Source organism: Phycodurus eques, chromosome 4, assembly GCF_024500275.1.
Source record: "Phycodurus eques isolate BA_2022a chromosome 4, UOR_Pequ_1.1, whole genome shotgun sequence".
Taxonomy (NCBI): Eukaryota; Metazoa; Chordata; class Actinopteri; order Syngnathiformes; family Syngnathidae; genus Phycodurus; species Phycodurus eques.
Window position 1 is genome coordinate 16,044,519 of NC_084528.1, and position 22,094 is coordinate 16,066,612.

Genomic DNA, 22,094 nt, shown 5'->3' on the forward strand with positions numbered 1-22,094 from the left:
TGTTGAATTATGAACTGAACTAGTTAATTTTTGGAACAGTGAACCTTGAACTTGTTCACGTAGAAAACTTTCCCAGCACTGTATATGTTAACGTGGGATGCTGATTGAACTTTTTCCCGATCAAAATACATTTGCCGCCGGGAACCACTGTACACCTATTGTGGCGTATATACACACCCGTCCGCGTGTGCCAAAACCACATAAATAAATCCATTAAGAAAAGTGCTGAAAACCTCAATTACAGCGACAGCACAGAAAATTAGAGGTGTGCCAATCATTTAAATCGACAAAGTAATTGCCGACGGCAGCCAGTGGAGTGATGCTGAGGTTACCCTCGTTTAAATCAATTGAGGGAAGAATCAGCCCAGGCAAACTAAAAGCTGTGTCCATCCATCCATTCTTTGTAACACTTATCCTCACTTGGGCTGATGTTGGGCGAGAGGCGGGGTACACCCTGAAACAGACGTCAGCCAATTGCAGGGGACATATAAACATACACCATTCACACTCACATTCACATTCACATCTACGGACAATTTAGAGTCTTCAGTTAACCTACCATGCATGTTTTTGGAGCATGGGAGGAAACTGGAGTACCCAGAGAAAACCCACTCAGGCACGGGGAGAACATGCAAATTCCACACAGAAAGGCTGGAGCCAGGATTTGAACCCTAGACCTCAGATCTGTGAGGCAGATGTGCTTACTAATCATCCACTGTCCCGCCTAAAATCTGTGTAACGTTTCATATTTGTGTTATTTCCAGTATGTAATATTGTTTACTATTGTATTGTCACTGCCTGGTGCATTTCCGAGACTCCTTTAAAACTCATTCACTGCCAGCCTTCCCAGTTAACATGGATATTTGACTTCTAAAGCCGTCAATGGCAGTGAATCTGCTAAAATTCAAATAGAAACAGCAAACTACTGTTTTATGAATGCGGCCCATCTCTTTCAGCAGCCTATATGGCTACTTGGCTCGAACAATGGATGCACTGGAACCTGGTGCTCACACCATCTAACGTGCCAGCCACTCGGCTCCAGGGTATGCACAAGTCAGTGGGAGCATGTCTGGCTTCCTTTTTGCAGAGCCAGTCTTTCCAGAAAGATCAGCCAGTCCAATATCCCGGTAAATACAGCACACCACCTTGCACAAGATACTCAAAACATGTAATTTGTATATGCAATTTAGGCAATAGTTTTTGATAAAATAAGACGGTGCCACAGTGATGAACCTGTTTCAAAATAGGTCATAGAATCACAGTCAAATGACTTTAAAAAGGCATCTTTATACTTATCAAGTCAACATGCTTTAAGCACTGCTTGTGTTGTAGCAGGAAGACATGACTGCTACAAAAATGATTTTCGCCATATTGTGTGGAGGGCTGCCAATAAAGAAACCATTCATTTTTCGAGGCCTTTGTCCCCGACTGTTGTTGACATTGCAAGGTTATTTCTTCAGTTTTTTGTTTTTTTGTTTTTTTATGTTTAGGTTCACGCATTAACCTGTTCAACAATTACCACGAAACTTTGGAAAGGTATGTGACACTGCCCAAGAAAGGAGAATTTGGTGGAATTTTCTTTCAATTTTGGTAGCCTTGGCGTGTTTCTTCTTTTTAGGTTCAGCAAACCTACAGATTTCCATGACACATTGTGTAGGGGTTGGACCATGAAAGAATCAATTCAATTTTCTTCACTTTTGCTAGTATTGTTACAGGATATTTCAGATCATGACCCATTGGATTTTGGTTTCAATTTTGAGGAAATTTATTTTCTCCAGATGTGGTAGCATTGCAAAGTTTCATCATTACTAGAACAATAGTTGTCAGAGTTATGCGACACCTATTTCACATACTGTACATTTTTTAGGGGTTGCACCAAGAAAGAACCCAATACATTTTTATGTAGACCAAGGAAAGGTTCTGAACCTTTGTTAGTATTAATTGAGGATATTTCTTCACAGCTATTTTGTAAATAATTAGGAGAGTCTAAATTAATTTACCAATTTCTCCAAACCTTAGGGTTAGATGCAGATGTGGAGAATTGGCCAAGTAAAAAAAAAAGAAAATCTTACTAATGTTGCGAATAGGGTATTTTTTTAATTTTTCCTTTAGTTCTTTTCAATAATAACCAGAGTTACAATACACAAACACTACTTTACAGATTTCCATGAAACTTTGTGTTCTGGTGTGATAACAGCAAAGAGAGCAATCTTTCATTTTTGGTGTAGCTTGAGGACATTTTATTTTCCCGAAGAAGCCTTTTTCTTTCCAGTATGTTTTGGAATAAGCAGAGTTATGCAAAAACTACTAAACAAATGTCTTCATTGATGTTTTTTTTTTTTTATCATTAGGAGGATTATGAAAACACGACTAACACTTCAACATTAATTTTCACAAAACTTTGAAAAGGATGGAGTATAGGCCAAGGAAGAACCCATCAAATTTTGGTGTAGATGAAGCCACAAAAGAATCAAATTTGGTGCTGATCCAAATTAGGATTGTTCGACCTTGGCCAATGTCTGTTATTCCAAGTATGATAATTCTGTTGAAATAAGCAGTCGAAAAAAAATTTGCTTGTTGCGTGTGTTTGATTCAAACGTTGGAGCCGTCCTTGGAAGACTGCAGCAGACTGAGCCTGGACGCGAATAAGAAAGTAACATGTGGCAGATAAGGAGCGGTAAAGAAGTGAAAGCCTGAAGGTCAGGCCTGCTGGTGCTCGGAGCTCCCTGAGCGCTGAGGATTCTGCTGACATCCACTGTCTTTGTTCTGCATAATTGGCTAAAAGACTGAGCAACTATATTTGCACATCCCCCCGAAGAACATTAATTACAGGTTGAGGGAAAGGAAAAACATAGCTAAATCCTTTTAGTAGTGGCGCGTATTTGCGAAAGGATGGCAGATCATATAATGGCTGTGGCACCATTTAGTGGGATTCGGAAGGCTGGGTATGACTGAAGCACAGTAAGGATGAATAATTGGAATTGTGCAATTGAAAGTGATTTGAAATTCATAGATCACAGCTTATGTTGTCTTTCGGAGGCATTACCAACAATCCTGCAGATGTAATTTGATTGAAATATTCCCCCATGGCTTGCCATGTTCATGTATATCTTTATCTGTTCCATGGCGATGTGTGACAGTAAAACTCATTCAGCCATCCTGTTGAAGAAAGACAACGAAAACGAGCACATAAAAAGGAAAAATTATTCTTCACTACCACAACATGACCTTTGGCAATATTGCATCATCGTGTATTGAGGCAAAAGTCAGAGAGAGAGAAAAACAATCTCTGCTCATTTTTTCCATTGATTAGTCACAGTGCAACGCTGCCTCCCAGAAATAACTCTACAACATAAATTACAAACCACAAATGAAAACATAATTCTCTATTTAGCGATTGTTTGTCCGCTGAGGTGCAATATGTTCCGCAAAAGGGGAAGTGCGCCTGTTTTCCCTCCATGATCCAGTGTAGCGGCCACTCTGAGCAAGCCAAGCATGATTAACATCCACATAAACATGACAGCCATGTCTAAGCACTCGCTTCATTTGTATGCGCGCAAGGTAAAGGTCACTGCTTTTGGAAATATATAATAAGTCAGCCCCTGCAGTTTGTAAGCATGCATGCATTATTTAAAACCTTTTCACTTCACCCAAAGCGCTGTTTTAATTTTTGTTATGCCACATTTTGGTTCTTAGGCGTGCATGAAAATAAATAGTCAATAGATTTACAGTACTTGATTCAATTATATCCTGTCATTAAGCTTGTAACAGCCATGTTGTTGTTGTGGAAGGATGTGTAGAATTTCCACTATTAGCCAAGCCTGTCGGGTACCTTGTTAACCACGTCCTGTTATTTTCTATAACAGGAGCTAGATGGTCATTGCACTGCAGGAGTTCAATGACAGACTGTCAAATGTCCTCTCTCTATGTGTTCACATTCTGCAATGGATCAGCGTAAATGACCACTCAAGAAGCCGTGGGAAAAATAAGAGCACTTAGCCGAGCATAGACCTCTGTCAAGGTTGAACCGTAATGCCAAATAATGGTAGATTTCCCCGCTAGTTTAGTGACTAATGTAATGTACATGAGACAAACGCAGCAAGAAGCAGCAAAGTACTTTATGTAGAAGACATTCAAGTCATTTGTAAAACTGCTCCACCTCATGCTGTTATAATAGTTGTTGCTGTTCTACTCCAGTCCTTTAAGTGAAAACAATGTGCACTGTGGTTAACAAATGCCAAACCAAATAAGAAGTCAAGAAAATCCATCCATCCATCCGTTTTCTGAGCCGCTTCCCCTCACTAGGGTCACGGGCGTGCTGGAGCCTATCCCAGCTATCATCGGGCAGGAGGCGGGGTACACCCTGAACTGGTTGCCAGCCAATCGCAGGGCACATACAAACAAACAACCATTCGAACTCACATTCACACCTACGGGCAATTTAGAGTTGTCAATTAACCTACCACGCATGTTTTTTGGGATGTGGGAGGAAACCGGAGTGCCCGGAGAAAACCCACGCAGGCACAGGGGAGAACATGCAAACTCCACACAGGCGGGGCTGGGATTGAACCCCGGTCCTCATAACTTTGAAGCAGACGCTCTAACCAGTCGCCCATCGTGCCGCGTCAAGAAAATCATCATGTCCAATTCAAGGTCTTCCTTTGAGATCTAGATCGCTGCTATTTCTGTTCAAATATGTGATGTTTCTTATGCCGATAAAAAGTGCAAGCCATTAGGTAGCTCGTGAACTAATAGCGAATTCTCTAAGCTGAGAGACGGACAGCAGGTAAATCTACTGCGTCACCTCCCTGCTTGGTGTTATGTCAGTGTGTAGGTCCACATAAGACACCCTTTAGGGCAACCATGCCCAAAGTCCGGACCCCGGGCCAAATCCGACCCGTGTCCAAATTTCCTCCAGCCCAAAGCATCTTGTCATAAAATCAATAATATGTGGCCCGCCAGCACAGTTTCCCACAGTAAACAATACACACATTCAAAAAAAGCAATTTTATATTTCACCAGCGTGTGGCAGTAGACCTGTGGCCGCACTCCCGTCACGTGACCCCTGTATGAACATTTACCCCTGTGGTATATTTTTAGCCAATTTCTAAAATGGCAACTCAAACTAAAAAGAGTAAAGTTGACAACGAGGGCCGCACGTTTTCCACTGACATACGAAACAACTGTGTCTGCCTAATTTGCCAAGAAAGTGTGGCTGTTTTCAAAGAATTCAATATTAAGAGGCACTAGCAGACGAAACATGCTAACTACGACAAGCTAACGGCGAAGGAACGTGCCGAAAAACTGAAGCAAGTGGAAGCTGTTTTGATAGCACAGCAGTGTTTTTTTCACAAGAGCCCGTGACTCAAATGAAAATTCTACAAAGGCGAGCGACGAGGTGGTAATGCTGATTGCCAAGCACTGCAAACCTTTTACTGTGGGTGAATTTATCAAAGACTGCGTGATGAAAATTGAGCCTGAGAAAAAGCAAGAGTTTGCCAATGTTAGCCTGGGTCGTAGCACTGTGGCACGGAGGATTGGAGAAATTTCATCTGATATCAAGAGACAGTTAGAGGCAAAAGGAGTGGAGTTTGACTTTTTTTTCGTTAGCCTGCGACGAAAGCACGGATGCATCTGACAGCGCTCAGTTCCGGATTTTTTTTTGAAAGGAGTGAACAATGAAATGAACGTGTGTGAAGAGCTGCTCGACCTTCAGAGCCTTAAGAACCAAACGAGAGGAATATATTTGTTTGCTTCTGTTTGTTCCACTGTAGATGACATGAAACTACAATGGAATAAAATCTCTGGGATCATTACGGACAGCGCACCTGCCATGGTTGGTGAGCAAAGTGGGCTATCAATGCTAGTCTGCAAAAAAGTCAGCGAAGGAGGAGGCAAAGCTATAAAACTCCACTGTATTATTCACCAACAAGTTCTGTGTGCCAAACATCTGAAATATGATCACGTTATGAAACCGGTGATAAAGGCTATTAATTATATTCGCTCCAGAGCCCTGTGGCATTGCCAGACAGTTTCTACTCGACATCCACGCTGAATATAGAGATGTTGTGTATCACAATGACATAAGATGGCTCAATCGGGGGTCTGCACTGCAGCGATTCCACTCCCTCAGAAAGGAAATCGGACAATTCTTGGCACGGTTATGAACATTAACAAGAACCGCGTGAGGACAAGACTAAGTGACTCTCACCTGCGTGACATCTTGCGCATCAAAACCACTGCTTTTGAGCCAGACCTGGCCTGTTTACTGCAGTCGAAACACCAGTATCAGCCTTCACATTAATGCAGGTAAAAAAAAAAAAATTCTTAGTGAATTGATTTTTTGGTGATGATCAAACCACAGTTTTGTCAAATTTCTGTCATCTGATTTGACAATAGTATAGTCACTATACTATTATTTGTCAAAATGTACTGGCATGTCAACTTTCATAAAATGGTTTATTTGTATTTAATTTATTATTACTTTAACCACGGCACGGCGGACGACTGGTCTGCCTCACAGTTCTGAGGACTGGGATTCAAATCCTGGCCCTGCCTGTGTGGAGTTTGCATGTCCTCCCCGTGCCTGCGTGGGTTTTCTCCGGGCACTCTGGTTTCCTCCCACATCTCAAAAAATGCGTGGTAGGGTGATTAAAGACTCTAAATTGCCCTTAGGTGTGAATGGTTGTTTGTTTATATGTGCCCTGCGATTGGCTGGCGACCAGTTCAGGGTGTACCCCGCCTCTCGCCCGAAGATGCCTGGGATAGGCTCTAGCATGCCTGCGACCCTTGTGAGGATAAGGCAGTACGGAAAATGGATGGATGGATTATTTTAACCTTTAACTATCCTGGTAATGCAATTGACAACAGATTCTCATTTGCAATATCGACCAAGCTGCAGACAGCAAAGTGGTGTAGTAACATATTTACATGTTAATTTGCAATGGTAATGCTTCGAGGAATGTCAGGCCGAATGGTCAGCCCCCATACATTTTCATCGGACCAAATCTGGCCCTCTTTGCAAAACGTTTGGACACCCCTGCTTTAGGGAAAGTCTTTTTAAACGATGTATTAAACACAGCGGCACATGACATTCAGCCTGTGACTCACACTACATGACAGATGTTTGAGTACATGCTTCCTGCGAGTTACATACCCACAATACTTTACGTTTCAACATATTACAGTAGCCTGAGTAACAAAAATATTGGAGAATTAACAACACCAAGCCATTCTGTAAATTGTAAGATGCATTTTCAGGGTGTAGGCAAAGGTAGTTCGCTACCTGTGCACTGTAGAGGTAGAAACGGGTTATGCTCGACACCCAAGTGCATCACTGGGCACTGTTTTAGCCACGCCCCCCAAAATGTGCTGAAAGTGAAATGGTGAAAAATAGTTTAATGCTGTATCTCCACAACTCAGAACTAAATTGTTCCTAGTAATTGCTTGTTTTCAGCAATTATCTTAAAACATGTATAATGTACTATATTTAGAAACAAATCTCTGAATTCAATTTACAAGCTCTTTAAACAAGCCTCGAAGCAACTTTCAAAGGCGGCCAAGGGAGCATCGACAAGGTTCTCTGACAGAACAATGCTAATGATTGCTAACATAATTCATGGCAAAAACAGTTACTTTGTTGGTCTATAGTACCACCCTCCACTTTTTTCCCGTGGAAATTCAGAAGTATATTATGTGTTATTCTGGTAACAAACATACAAAGGCAGGCAGAAACAACTCCTATTGCCTTAAATTATAAAAGACCACAACAAAAACAATCATAACATTCATGATTGTAAACAATAATTGAAACGTTTTGTGAGACATGGTCGGGGTTAATATCATGAGTCAAAGGCCTCTAATGTTGTACAAGTTAGGATTCAACCCAAGTTTTCATGAATGTCTCCAAAGTGGCGCAAAACTCAAGAGCCAAAACTTTCCTCAGTAGGGGTTTAACAGTACATTTCTGCATGGAACATTCAGTACATTACAGAGGGGTATCGGGTTCTCACACAGAACACATTCGGTATCGTAAGAGACAGAAAGTACAACTGCCTCATGCTCTGGCTACACACCTGCTCCATAAACAAATACAGTGCAGCTCAGCAGTATGTCAATTTTGTTAACTTGTTTAAAATGGCATTACATGAATGTGAACATCAGTGCAGCATGAGAAACAGCCAAAGTAATAATCAGAATCATCTTTATTTGCCAAGTATGTCCAAAAAACACACAAGGAATTTGTCTCCGGTAATTGGAGCCAGTCAATTGACAGAGAACACTTTTGAGACATAAAGACATTGAGGAAAAACAGTCACTGACTTTGCTAGTTATCTGGTAATGCCGGTAAATTTATTATTAGTTTTCTGACAATTGTGCAAAAAGATGCAGAGTCCTCTAGCACTTAGAGCAGTTTTTATTTTATAGATTATTTTACATTTGATATTAATGTATTGATTGGAGACTTTACTGCTTACTGTTTAGAGTTTTTTATTTTATTTTGTTGTTTTATAAAATCTGTTTCTGTTGATAGAAAAGCAGCTTTGTTTTACATTTTGCACTTATGGGCCTATCTCACTGGCAGAGATGTCGCCGAGACTGCCAAAGCTGTTCTGTCATGGCGATTCTGGGACCCGGGAGATCAAAATATTCCTCGCACTCTCACCAGGACGATGTCTGGGATATGTCCCCAGACAATGTGACAACCAATTCACCGGGGAAGTAGCTGATATAGGACTATATACAGTATATATGTTCTTTAAATGAATATATAACATATTTGTGTGTGTGTGTGTGCTTCGCACTCAGCTGGCGGACCACGGACACCGGGACGGTCCTCTAATGAGGTGAACGCTTTAGCGTCCATAAAATCCAACATATTGGGGCAATCATTCTGATATTTTCAGAGGCTAAAGTGGGCATAAGTAGAGGTGTTAACTTATATTTTGGTGACGATTGATTGCAGTTTTGTGACATTACACTACGGTACACTACTATGATAGGTTTTTCTGTATCATGAGCAGATAGAGGCGTTGCCAAAAGGTCTCCAATAAACCTGAACATGTTCAATTTCACCGCAACTCCTTGGCTCGTCTCCAGGAGACGTCAAAGAGACATCTCCACAACCAGCAGAGACTCAAGTCGCCATCATGTCGGCAACTAGTCTCCAGGCCAATGAGATAGATCTTATCGTACCTAATATGAACCAAACTGGGACCTTGAAAGCAGGGTATGTACTGAACCATGATTTTTAAGTGTACCTTTAACCGTTAGTGTGACGTCACATGAAATGTTACTGCTGATGTTCGTAAATAAGGTTAAGGTGTGTATGAAGTGTTTTATTTACTTTTAGCTTTACTATTAACAGTCAGTACCTTGTAAGCTCACTTGTACGACTGTTAAAGATTGTTAAATGTTACTTTCACATTGTCTGTACAGATAGAACCTGAAACACATTATTTCCATTTCCACATTTCCCATGGGACAGACAGTTTAGTAAATTATAACAAATAACTAAATCCCATCTACCCAGAAAGGATTATGTTCAACCTTAGAGGTTCCACTGTATGATTTGTTTTTCCTTACAGTGTTGCAAAAGAAAAGTAATGCAGCAGGATTAAAAGCACCTGACATGGCCTCGCCAAGTTGCAAGTTGTTGAATTCATTAAAACAGTTGGTTTTAGTATTGTGCATCAGTAGGGACAATCCTCTGGGTGTTTGCCGATTAAGTGCTGCACAAAAAAAAGCCAAAAGCGAAAAACAAAAGAAGCTTTTGACCGGAGCGCAAGGAACAGAGATGAGAAATCATGATAAAAGCCAGCAGGGATGCGATTAAACTGGATCAAGGCACCTATTATGTACAAAACAGTGATGAAAATCTACAAAGCATTTCTAACAAAAGAACACGTTGGTCAATGTGACAATACTGTTTGAGCAAGTCACCTGCATCTCATTAAAGAGACGACATTTCTGCTAAAAAAAACGCATGCAATGGGACGTTTAAACAAATCAAATCAGTATGAATGATTTACGATTCAGTCGGATACCAATTCTTCACTTTATGGCTCACCTGCCAAGGGGAGGATAGGTACAGCCTTTTTTGCTTTCTGGTTTCAGGAAAGGCGGTAGCGTGTAATTAGAGGCAAACACAACCAGCAACATGTAGCGAAAGCACTAAATCATATCTCGTGGGCATCTTTTTTTTTTCTCTCCCGTTGCATCACAATCTGCAAGTTTATAACGCGTGACCACCACCTTATTATTTGGTGTAACGACGCAAGCTTGAGCGCTGATGCAACTGAATGAAACTGTCCAATTTCCCACTCTCGGCATGCTCTCGCTTTGTCCTAAATCCACATTGTTTTTTGTTTGTTTGTTTGAGTTATAATCCAAGCCAATCATCATGTTGGTATTGATTGTATTCCCCTCCATCACACTATTATTAGGGCTTGAGCACCAGGTGGTACCAAGGCCTTCTTGGAATTGCTGTGTATACTGTATTATGAATTACCTTTTTGGCGGCCTCAACCTGCTCGCAAACTCACCCCTTTTTGCAAGCAAAAATGTATGTATGTATTTTAGGGGTCCGCCCACCCCAAAGTTGTTTGCAATCTATGTACTGTATCATTGAGTCAAAAATGTAATAAAATGGCTAGTCGAAAAGTCGTAATTGGTGTTCTTACAGGTTGCGAATTGTTGCCAGTCCTTGCACTAATAATTATATGCACTAATTCTATATAAGCAGTTTCGCTAATATCACTCAATCAAAATTAATGGCCGCGAGCGAAAAAAAAAATCTGAATATTTTCTGAATACTGCAAATTTTGCGCTTTTCACCCGATAGTTTAGTGTTTGACAGAAAAAAAAAATCTTTAGTATTGACAGCTGAGTTAGGCAAGGATTGACTAAATTCTTAAAATAAGAATTATTATTTCAATTATTAGTCAAGCCACAGTGCAGCTTGAGGTAGACAGAGAGGGAGACGAAGGAAAACATTTGTTGGTAAAGAGGATAGGGAGTTGGCTGATGTAATTGAGATAGAATTAGATAGTATCAGCACCGGGGTCGCCATGAATAAACAGAGGGAGGGCATAGAGGACAATTGAGTGTGTGAAGGAGAAAAAGGCGTCCTCCTGTCGGTGTGTGTGTCTGTGTGTGCGTGCATGTCATATGCCTTCAAGCATATGTGTAGCTGGCATGAATGTGTGTGTGTGAGAGAGAGAGTGTTGATCATTGTTGTGCGTGTGTGTGTGTGGGGGGGGGGGCTTCAACATAAGCCTCAGAACTGACAGACTGCTGCTTTCCCCAGTGGACTTTTGCCTGTTTGTGCTGCACAGAATAAAAGACATCGCTGGCGGGAGGGGGCGGGGTTAATACCTGAGGGACACTCACCTACACAAAACACCATCACACAACAACATTTGCCTCTCTTTGTCTCACCCATATGTCTCTCAGTCTCCCCCAACAAACTCAAACTCAAACATGCACACTTATCGCTGCATCATCCCCATCAACAATCAGCAGCCAGTGCACAGTAAAGACTGACAGCAAACGGCAGTGATTATAAGGAAAGAAATATGTATTTATGAATATGGAAAGCAGGTGCCAATCAACAAGTATTTGCAAGTAAACAACAGCATTTGTAAACAACAGAGGTACCACATGGGGCAACGTAACACTAATTAGTTATAATGTTCTCAACATTGTATTTTAGGCCAAACAACAATTGGTGAAGGAAGGCTTATACTGGAAGCTAACTGTCACAGCATGTCAGGTTGTTTGTTTCTTCAGCAGCACAATAAATATGTGGCATTTAGCTATAAAAGGATATACTCTGTTAGCGGATATAAGAGAAAAATAATGTTAGCTGTTCTCGCTCCACTGTTGCATTAGGATTTACATTGAATAGCTAGCTTTAGTGGTCGCTTTTCTTCACCTCAGAGACTTTGAACATTGTAGAAAAAAGCCTGCGACACAAAGACTTATAACAACCCTTGCACCAGCTCAAATGATCCCAAGAAGTTGGCTTACAACAAAGGCAAACGAACATTAGCAGTCAACTGCCACCAAACTAATAAAAATTTGTTTTCATTATTAGCTCTCGTTCAGTCTGCACTTTCTCATTCATTTACCAAGCCACCAATAGTAATTGTAAAAATGCTTTAAATCTTTCATATGAAGACAAGGTTATGCTACAAATAATGTGTTATGACATCAGTGTGAATTTAATCATATTTAGCATGCACTTATAAAGGTCAAGTAGATTTCTTGTCACATGTCAGAACATGTAAAGGCAGTTGTATTTAACAATTTGAGTACTAGCCTGGCTTTCACCAGATTTAAGAGAAACATGATGGCTCACACATTAAATGCTGAAGCTGTTTTTTAATTAGAGTATTTGGTAGCGGTAATAAAAGCAGAAACAGTCAATATTATTATATTATAATAATATAATATTATACAATATTATTGCCATACAGTATTTTGTTGATGATGGCAACGACACAGTGATAATCCATATAGAATACTATCCACACTACTCATCTTATATTTAGCTTTTGGTCCAGCAGCCAGGTGGTCAAAACTTAATTTGAGAATGAATTGCTCTCCTCCTACAGCTGCAGCATGACCCGAATTTGGACATAAATTGGAACGTGCTGTAGTCTCTATCACTAAGCCATGCTGTCGCATTAGTTAAGTCATAATGACAGTAAGCAGCACGTTGGACGACTGGTTAGCACATCTGCCTCACAGTTCTGAGGACCCGGGATCAATCCGGGCTCGCCTGTGTAGAGTTTGCATGTTCTCCCCGTGCCTGGATGGGTTTTCTCTGGGTACTCTGGTTTCCTCCCAACCTGCAGGTGCGAATGGTTGTTTATTTATATGTGCCCTGCGATTGGCTGACAACCAGTTCAGGGCGTACCCCGCCTCTCGCCCAGAGTCAGCTGGGATAGGCTCCAGCACGCCCGTGAATCTAGAGAAGATAAGCGGTGCGGAAAAATGGATGGATATATGACTGTAAAATTTTTTATGGAAAAGCCGTCTAGGTCATAAATATAAAACAATGAAAGACAACGCAGGAAGTACATCCTCTGCTGGGCCTTTTTGAGGACGGTGTTGGTCGCCCACTTCAGGTCCTGAGAGATTGTAATTCCCAGGAACTTGAAGGTCTCGACGGTTGACACAAGGCAGCTGGACAACGTGAGGGGCAGCTGTGGCGAAGGATGCCTCCTGAAGTCCACGATCATCTCTACAGTCTTGAGCGTGTGCAGCTCCAGGTTGTGTCGGCCGCACCACAGCTGCAGCCGCTCCGCTTCCTGTCGATATGCAGACTCGTCACCGTCCTTGATGAGGCCGATGACAGTGGTGTCATCTGCAAACTTCAGGAGTTTGACAGTCGGGTTCGCTGAGGTGCAGTCGTTCGTGGAGAGAGAGAAGAGCAGCGGAGAGAGGACACAACCTTGGGGCGCCCCAGTGCTGATGCTGCGTGTGGATGAGGTGGCCTGACCTGCTGTGTCCTGCCCATCAGAAAGCTGTAAATCCACTGGCAGATGGCAGGTGAGACGCTGAGCTGGAGAAGCTTGGTTGAAAGGAGTTTAGGGATGATGGTGTTGAACGCTGAGCTGAAGTCCACAAACAGGATCCTCGCGCAGGTCCCTGCACTGTCGAGGTGTTCTAGGATGAAGTGCAGTCCCATGTTGACTGCATCATCCGCAGACCTGTTCGCTTGGTAGGCAAACTGCAGGGGGTCCAGCAGGGGACCTGTGACACTCTTGAGGTGGTCCAGCACGAGACGTTCAAAGGACTTCATGACCACAGATGTCAAAGCGACAGGCCTGTAGTCATTCAGACCAGAGATTGCAGGTTTCTTGGGGACTGGGATGATGGTGGAGCGTTTGAAACAGGATGGAACTTCGCACATTTCCAAAGATCTGTTGAAGATCTGAGTGAAGACTGGAGCGAGCTGGTCCACGCAGACTTTGAGGCAGGATGGTGACACATGGTCCGAGCCTGCCGCTTTGTTAATCTTCTGTTGTTTGAAGATGCGTCTCACATCCTGTTCATGGATGGTTAACGCAGAAGTCAGAGGTGTGGTTGTGGTCGCGGGTGCGGCCGGGTGGGTGTGTGGTGTGAAAGTGTCCTTTTCAAATCTGCAGTAGAAGGTATTCAAGTCGTTGGCTCGTCTGCTATTGTTCTCAGCTTGGGGGGATCGTCGTCAAAATCATCATGAAGTACAGTTGGCTGTTTAGACACAATATTCATAGTACATACAAATTCACATACAGTCGTAAAGGGCCAAAATCATCATGAAGTACAGTTGACATCCATATTTGGCACTAATGTATCAATAGTAAGAGAAATTAATATTGATATTGATACTTTGCCCTAAATCTAATCTTTAGTATGAGCAATAATTTCTAAAAGTAGTAAGTGTTTTTTTTTATTATTGTGTTGTGATTGTTCTGGGTTCATGCAACAAGTTATGGCACTGACCTACTATTTGTCATACATGTTTCTTGATGAGTACGTTGATACTTGATCTTGGGTATCTGCTAAATATGGGGCTTCAGCATCAGAAGCTTAGCATAGCCACGTGATGGGAATAGAACATACGCTTCCAAGCTGATGGTCGAGGGTACACATGCACACTAGCTTGTCCCGAACAGCGATAGACATGTCTGTGTTGAATGAGAGCATGTCCTGGCTAGTCTCCCTAGAAGCAGCCCTTGAGGAGCCACAATGAATCCCCCCGCTCCTTTTGAGTGGTGGCCGGCGAGGGGCAGATCCATTGTTAAGGACAGCTGGGCCTCCTTGTTTCTTGGATACTCTCTGGGGGTAATGTGCACCCAATATGAGGGGATTGGGTTTCTACCACCCACACTCCCTCTATCCTTCCATGCTTCCCAACCCCCAACACATCTGCAGCAGAATTGGCTGTGACTGTGCTTCCAGTTTAGGACACCTCTGGATGAAAAAGCTATCATAAATAAATGTGCACCCAGTACCCTCCTGAGACCTGAGCCTTTTAATATAGCCTTGCTCGTTGAGATTAGAAGGATAATGATAAGTATTCATTGTACAAGTAACTACCACTTGTAATACCAGTCGTATGGCTATGATGATAATATTTTAATTTGTATGATTCTGTTTTAATTCAGATCTTATTCGATCCTGATTTCAATCTAGCTCTGGAATCGTATCCCATATAATGTTTGGAGCACAAAGGATTTTGATTAAATTTACTGTATGTTTCAAAATAGCAGTAGTATGGCTATGATAATCATATTTTCATTTGTTTGAGTCTCTTTGAATTCAGATCTAATTTTTGGAACACAGACAAAGGATTTTGATTAAATTTACTCTCTAAGTTTTCCACATGGTTGATGTAACAGGTGACAAGTTACAGACTTTGTCAATGCCGGTTTAAGTGACAACTGGAAACTACTTTTGGACACATGAACTGTCCAGACGGTCCGTTACTTCCGATATCAGTTAAATCGGGGTCTGTTAAATTGAGGTTCCACTGTACTCCCATGTTAAATAACAGACATGCAAACACCAAATGCATGAACAAGGTGACCAAAAAAAAAAAAAAAAAAAATCATTGTAGGGAGGGTCTGGGGGGGATATGCGGGCCCCCACAGAGAATTTACTTTGATTTTAACATAAATTAAGCAATCTGGAAGACTCTGAGCAGTACAATAAGGCCAAATAATAATAAACCTGCATGGGTTTTCTCCGGGCGCCCTGCTTTCTTTTCACTTCCCAAAAACACACAGGGTAGGTTAATTGAAGACTCTAAATTGCCCATAGGTGTGAATGTGAGTGTGAATATGTGCCCCGCGATTGGCTGGCCTCAGCATTGCATCTCTGCTTTTTGGAGATGATGATGTTCTGTTGGCCTCATCAAGCCGTGACCTCCGACTCTCACTGGAGCGGTTCGCAGCATAGTGTGACCCGGCTGGGATGAAAATCAGCGCCTCCAAATCTGAGACCATGGTCTTCAGTCGAAAAAGGATGGCGTGCCCTCTCTAGGTCGGGGATGAGATCCTGCCCCAAGTGGAGTCTGTCTCCATGGCCTCACCTAACTCCTCCCACACCCAAGTTTTTGCTTTAGCGACCACCAAAGCTGCATTCCGCTTGGCTAGCTGGTACCCATCAGCTGCCTCAGGAGTCCCACAGGACAAAAAGGCCCAATAGGACTCCTTTTTCAGCTTGACAGTGACAGCATCCACCAACGGGTTCTGGGATTGCCGCCACAACAGCCACCAACCGCCTTATGGCCATAGCTCCGGTCAGCCGCCTCAGCAATGGAGGCGTGGAACATGGTCCACTCGGACTCAATGTCCCCCGCCTCCCCCGGAACATGAGCAAAGTTCTGTCTGAGGTGGGAGTTGAAACTCCTTCTGACAAGCAATTCTCCCAGATGTTCCCAGCAGACCCTCACAATACGTTTGGGCCTGTCAGGTCGGACCGGCATCTTCCCCCAGCATCGGACCCAACTCACCACAAGGTGGTGATCGGTTGACAGCTCCGCCCCTCTCTTCACCCGAGTGTTCAAGACATGCGGCCGCAAGTCCAATGACACAATCACAAATTCGATCATCGAACTGCGACCTAGGGTGTCCTGGTGCCAAGTGCCCGTGTTGACGCCCTTATGCTTGAACATGGTGTTCGTTATGGACAATCTGTGGTGAGCACAGATGTCCAATAGCAGAACACTGCTCTGGTTCTGATCGGGGCATGGGGCCGTTCCTCTCAATCATGCCCTTCCAGGTCTCACTGTCATTGCACATGTAATTATTGAATTCTCCTTGCAGAACAATGGAATCCCCAGCGGGAGCACTCTCGAGCACCACCTCATAAGACTCCAAAAAGGGTGGGTATTCTGAACAGCTGTTTGGTGCATAAGCACAAACAACAGTCAGGACCCGTCCCCCAACCCGAAGGCGGAGGGAGGCTACCCTCTCGTCCACCGGGGTGAACCTCAATGTACAGGCAGGTTGCCCCAGGGGGCAATAAGTGTACACACACCTGCTCAGCGCCTCTCACCTTGGCCAACTCCAGAGCGAAAGAGAGTCCAACCCCTCTCAAGAGTGGAACTCGGGTTCCTTCCCTGCCAGAGAGGTGACATTCCACATTCCTAGAGCCAGCTTCTGTAGCCGGGGATCGGATTGCCAAGGTCCCTGCCTTCGGCCACCGCCGAGCTTACACTGCAACCAACCCCTATGGCCCCTCCCACAGCCCATCTTTTCATCTTTTCTCAGCCGTCATGTCTCAAATCCATACAACACGATGGTGCGGATCATGGCTTGGTTTGTGCTCAAGGGGGGCCAATCTAGTAAGGTATATCCAATTGTCGATCTCTGCAGCGCCTTGTCCATTCTGCACGAAACAGTAGCCGAGGCACTTGAAAGAGTCGATGTCTTCCAGCATCATACCATCACAGTAGCAGTGCAGGTCGTTCAGCTGGCAGTCCTTAGTCTTTGCAGTATCAATGCGCTGGCCCTCAGCTAGTGTGGTGATGTACCCTGTCGAGTCCGAATTGGATGACAGTCATTCACCAGGAGAAAGATGTTCTCTCCATATGCCAGACCAGTGAAGATGCCCCCAGCGCAGATTAGCCAGTCTACGATATAGATGGACAGGGTGGGAGACAATTTACAGCCTTAACCAACACCAGAGTACTCAGTCATATGCCTCGATGAGCCGGAGTACGTTGGGCGGGTTGCAGTCGGCTTCCATAATCTTCCAAGTTGAACTTTGGTTAACAGAGTCAAAGGGTGTGGCGAATTCGACATAACACAGCCCTGTCGTCCTTTGATAGCACCATTTGTTTGCGTGTCGATACATCACTAAATACTCTCTGTATAACAATTTGTTCTGTAAAATATGTTTTAAAAGTGATCAACGCTGCCAAAAAAAGAGAAAATTTGTTGTTAAAGACTGCTGACTGCTAGTCGAATGATATATACACAAACAGACCAAATATTAACTTCTTGTAGCTGTCAGCCATGTTTTTTGTTTACGATTGACTGAAACATTTTGAGGTCAGACCTCGTAAAATTCCAATGGGATATCAGAATCTCCAAGTGGTTTTGATTGAGCCCAGCCATAGTTAATATGTACAAAATGGTCTCGCATGAATGATCACACAAAGATATATGGTACAGCAGCAGAACTATTTTGTTGTATAATTCCTGAAAAACCTATCAAACAACTCAGCTCGGCGCTTATCCATGTAACCATTTTTCTGTTCACCCTACCATTACCCACCTCCATTGTTCCACCGCCCCTCCTTTTTTCCCACACTCCCCTTCTTCCCTCACGGCCTGAGGGAACACAGTGATTGGGTGAATGGAGCTGCTCTCAGCGGAGTATGCGCCGTCTGTCACTATCCTTGTGGCAGCAGAGTGGGATGGAATAAAGCTCCCCAAACGGAGCTATTAAAGGCTATTTTCATCCCCGCACGTCTGTTTCTGTGGGCTTGTGCTCCATATATAGAGCTGCCACCGGTGATGCTAATGAAACGCGTCCCCGTTTTCACCAGTTTAAATCCACTTATGTAATCCTCTTCCTTGCATCAACAGGAGTCAGCTCTACCTGACCATCTGGGCTTAGGCCCGGTGGTTGTCTTACTTGCAAAAACAGCAATGTGCTCTCTTGGACACTAGCTGGTGTCGGAAATGATGGCCCAAAAAAATCTAAGAAAAACACAATGGGTGTGACCTCCAAAACAAAGCCCCAGCCTGGGTCCTGTCATTCCAGTGCACAATGCAGGGAGGTGACACATCCCTTAACCACTTTGTGTCGAAAGCCGGATACAAACAGAGCCCACGTCCATGTGACAGATGCTGCACACGCCGATATTAGAACAATCAATTAGATCAATGACGCCGCTATTCACCTTGTCTCGCTGAATGGAATGAACAAAACCCATGAAAGGGAAGGTCTGTATGATCTGGAGTTTACATAATCGCTTAAAAGACAAAACTGTGAAGGGATTAGAGTGTTGTGCAACCTGTTCCTTTATACAGCATTTTCTAAACCACAAACTCCAATTCCAATGAAGTTAAGATGTTGTGTAAAATGTAAATAAAAACAGAATACAATGATTTACCAATCCTTTTCAGCCTCTATTAAATTGAATACACTATAAAGACATGTTTAAACTGATGACAGTTATTGGTTTGTTTTGCAAATATTCTCATTTTGAATTTGCAGCGCCTTCCAAAAAAGATGGGACAGGGGCAACAAAAGATTGGAAAGTTGAGGAATACTCAAAAACACCTGTTTGGAACATTCAGGTGAACTGGTCAATTGGAAACAAGTGATTGTAATGATTGGGTATAAAAGAAGCATCCCCGAAAGGCTTAGTTGTTCGGAACCAAGCATGGAGCGAGGTTTACCACTTTGTGAACAATTGCATGAGAAAATAGTTCAACAGTTTAAGAACAATGCTTTTCAATGTAAAATTGCAAGGAGTTTAGGGATTTCATCATCAACGGTCCATAATATCATCAAAAGATGAAGAGGATTTGTAGAAATCTTTGCATGTACACTATATTGCCAAAAGTATTCACTCACCCATCCAAATAATCGGAATCAGGTGTTCCGAACACTTCCATGGCCACAGGTGTCTAAAGTCAAGCACCTAGGCATGCAGACTGTTTTTACAAACATTCTTAAAAGAATGGGTCGCTCTCAGGAGCTCAGTGAATTCCAGCATGGAATTGTGATAGGATGCCACCTGTGCAACAAGTCCAGTTGTGACATTTTCTTGCTCCTAAATATTCCACAGTCGATTGTCAGCTGTATTATAAGAACGTGGAAGCGTTTGGAAACGACAGCAACACAGCCGCAAAGTGATCGGCTACATAAACTGACGGAGCGGGGTCAGCAGGTGCTGAGGCGCAAAGAGGTTCCTATCTTTCTGCCGAGTCAATCGCAACAGACCTCCAAACTTCCTGTGGCCTTCAGATTAGCTAAAGAACATTGCGCAGAGAGCTTCATGGAATGGGGTTTCATGGCCAAGCAGCTGCAACCTAGCCATAAATCACCAAGTGTAATGGAAAGCGTTGGCTCCAGTGGTGTCAAGCACGCTGCCACAGGACTCAAGAGCAGTCGAGACGCATTCCGTGGAGTGATGAATCACACTTCTCAATCTGGCAATCTGATGGACAAGTCTGGGTTTGGCAGTTGCCAGGAGAACAGTCAATGCACTGCATTAAAAACCAGCATTGTTGTGTACAGGATATTGCCACATGGGTTCACCAACACTACAGAAAATTATTGTCAGTTAACACAATTCGTCGTTACATCTACAAATGCAAATTAAAGCTCTACCATGCAAAGCAAAGCGATATATCAACCACACCCAGAATCGCCACTTGCTTCTCTGGGCCCGAGCTCATCTGACATGGCCTGACACAAAGTGGAAGTGTGCTGTGGTCTGACGAGTCCACATTTCAAATTGCTTTTGGAAATCCTGGACATCTTGTCCTCCAGGCCAAAGAAGAAAAGGACCATCCGGATTTTTATTAATGCAAAGTTGGAAAGACAGCATCTATGATGGTAAGGGGGTGTGTTAGTGCCAATGGCATGGGTAACTTGCACATCTGTGAAGGCACCGTTAACGCTGAAATGTACATACAGGTTTTGGAGCAACATATGCTGCCATCCAAGCAATGCCTTTTTCAGGAACGTCCCTGCTTATTTCAGCAAGACAATGCCAAGCCACATTCTGCACGTGTTACAACAGCTTCGTAGTAAAAGAGTTAGAGTACTAGACTGGCCTGCCAGCAGTACAGACCTGTCTCCCATTGAAAATGTGTGGCGCATTATGAAGTGCAAAATATGACAACAGAGACCTTAGAATGTTGAGCAACTCAAGTTGTACATCAAAGAAGAATGCGAAGAATTCCACCTACAAAGCTTCAACAGTTTGTGTCCTCAGTTCCCAAACACTTATTGAGTGTTGTTAAAAGGAAAAGTGATCTATCATAGTGGTAAACATGTCCCTGTCCTAGCTTTTTGGGAACGTGTTGCAGGCATCAATATAGTGCCAGGGAAGTGTCAAACAATATAACAAATTGTGAAACGCTTTGCATTTCAGAAAACATCCATCCATCCATTTTCTGTACCGCTTTATCCTCACAAGGGTCGCGGGCGTGCTGGAGCCTATCACAGCTATCTTCAGGCGAGAGGCAGGGTACACCCTGAACCGGTCGCCTGCCCATCGCAGCATTTCAGAAAACAAATTTACAAAACACGGAACAAATTTAAATTTCAGAAAACAAATTACAAGCAACTTAACAAAAGCCGAAGCAAATTACAAGTGACACAAACCGGAAAGAGAATATACCATATCAGAGATTGACACGTTATTAGGAATCACTTTCTTGGCAAGACGTGTCCCGCTTCAACATGATTGGCTCCTGCATTGCGGGGTGGGTAGGCGACGCAAATGTAACGAGATGACCATCCCAATATCATCATAACGTATAATGTGCCTGTGGAAGAAAAAGCAAAGTTTGTGACCAGAATACATGTTCAAATGAATGGAGCCAGCGAGCTTCCTTTCAAATATCCACACTTTCACTTTAATCATTATTCTCTCTTTAGCAACCTGCTTCTTCCTTAAGTATTAATCTGTCTTTTTATGGTTAAAGAAATGTGATCAAGTACAATATGTTGTATGTACAGCATCAAACGCCTATACAGGCTCGGTGTTCAGGGCGTCCATATACACAATAGCTCAATGTGCGGGGTTGCGTCAGTAACTCTCTTTTTTATGCAATGGTCCAGTCCAATCGGGTTTGACCACGTTGCGCAGTATGCGGCAGGCTTTAGGGTTAATGGAATTTATATTAACGCCGCCACACTTAATAAGTCACATACTTCCTTCACACCGTCTGGAAGCAGCAGGGCGTGTTCAACCAGGATACAGCAGCCGATCGTAGTGCAGCGACCTGTGTCCTGGTGCCAGTAATATTGGAGCAGTCACTTGTAATTGTAATTTGTTTCGGCTTCTGTTAATTTGTTTTGTTAATTTGTTTTATGAAATGTAAAAGTGTTTCGTTTTTTGTTTATTT

The 22,094-nt window shown here is 43.0% G+C and overlaps 1 protein-coding gene across 4 annotated transcripts in view; it reads left to right on the plus strand.

Annotated features, from left to right (window-relative positions):
- The window catches only part of ctps1b (CTP synthase 1b), a 112,020-nt gene that overhangs the window by 22,502 nt on the left and 67,424 nt on the right, over positions 1-22,094 (plus strand). Inside the window, exons 2-3 of one of the 4 annotated variants that reach the window (XM_061674252.1) lie at positions 957-1,127; positions 1,491-1,536. The exons of 1 other annotated variant lie outside the window; for it this stretch is intronic. The gene's annotated coding sequence lies outside the window, so the exon portion shown is untranslated. The remainder of the gene's footprint in view (positions 1-956; positions 1,128-1,490; positions 1,537-22,094) is intronic. 2 more of the 4 variants (XM_061674253.1, XM_061674250.1) reach the window with 2 other exon arrangements.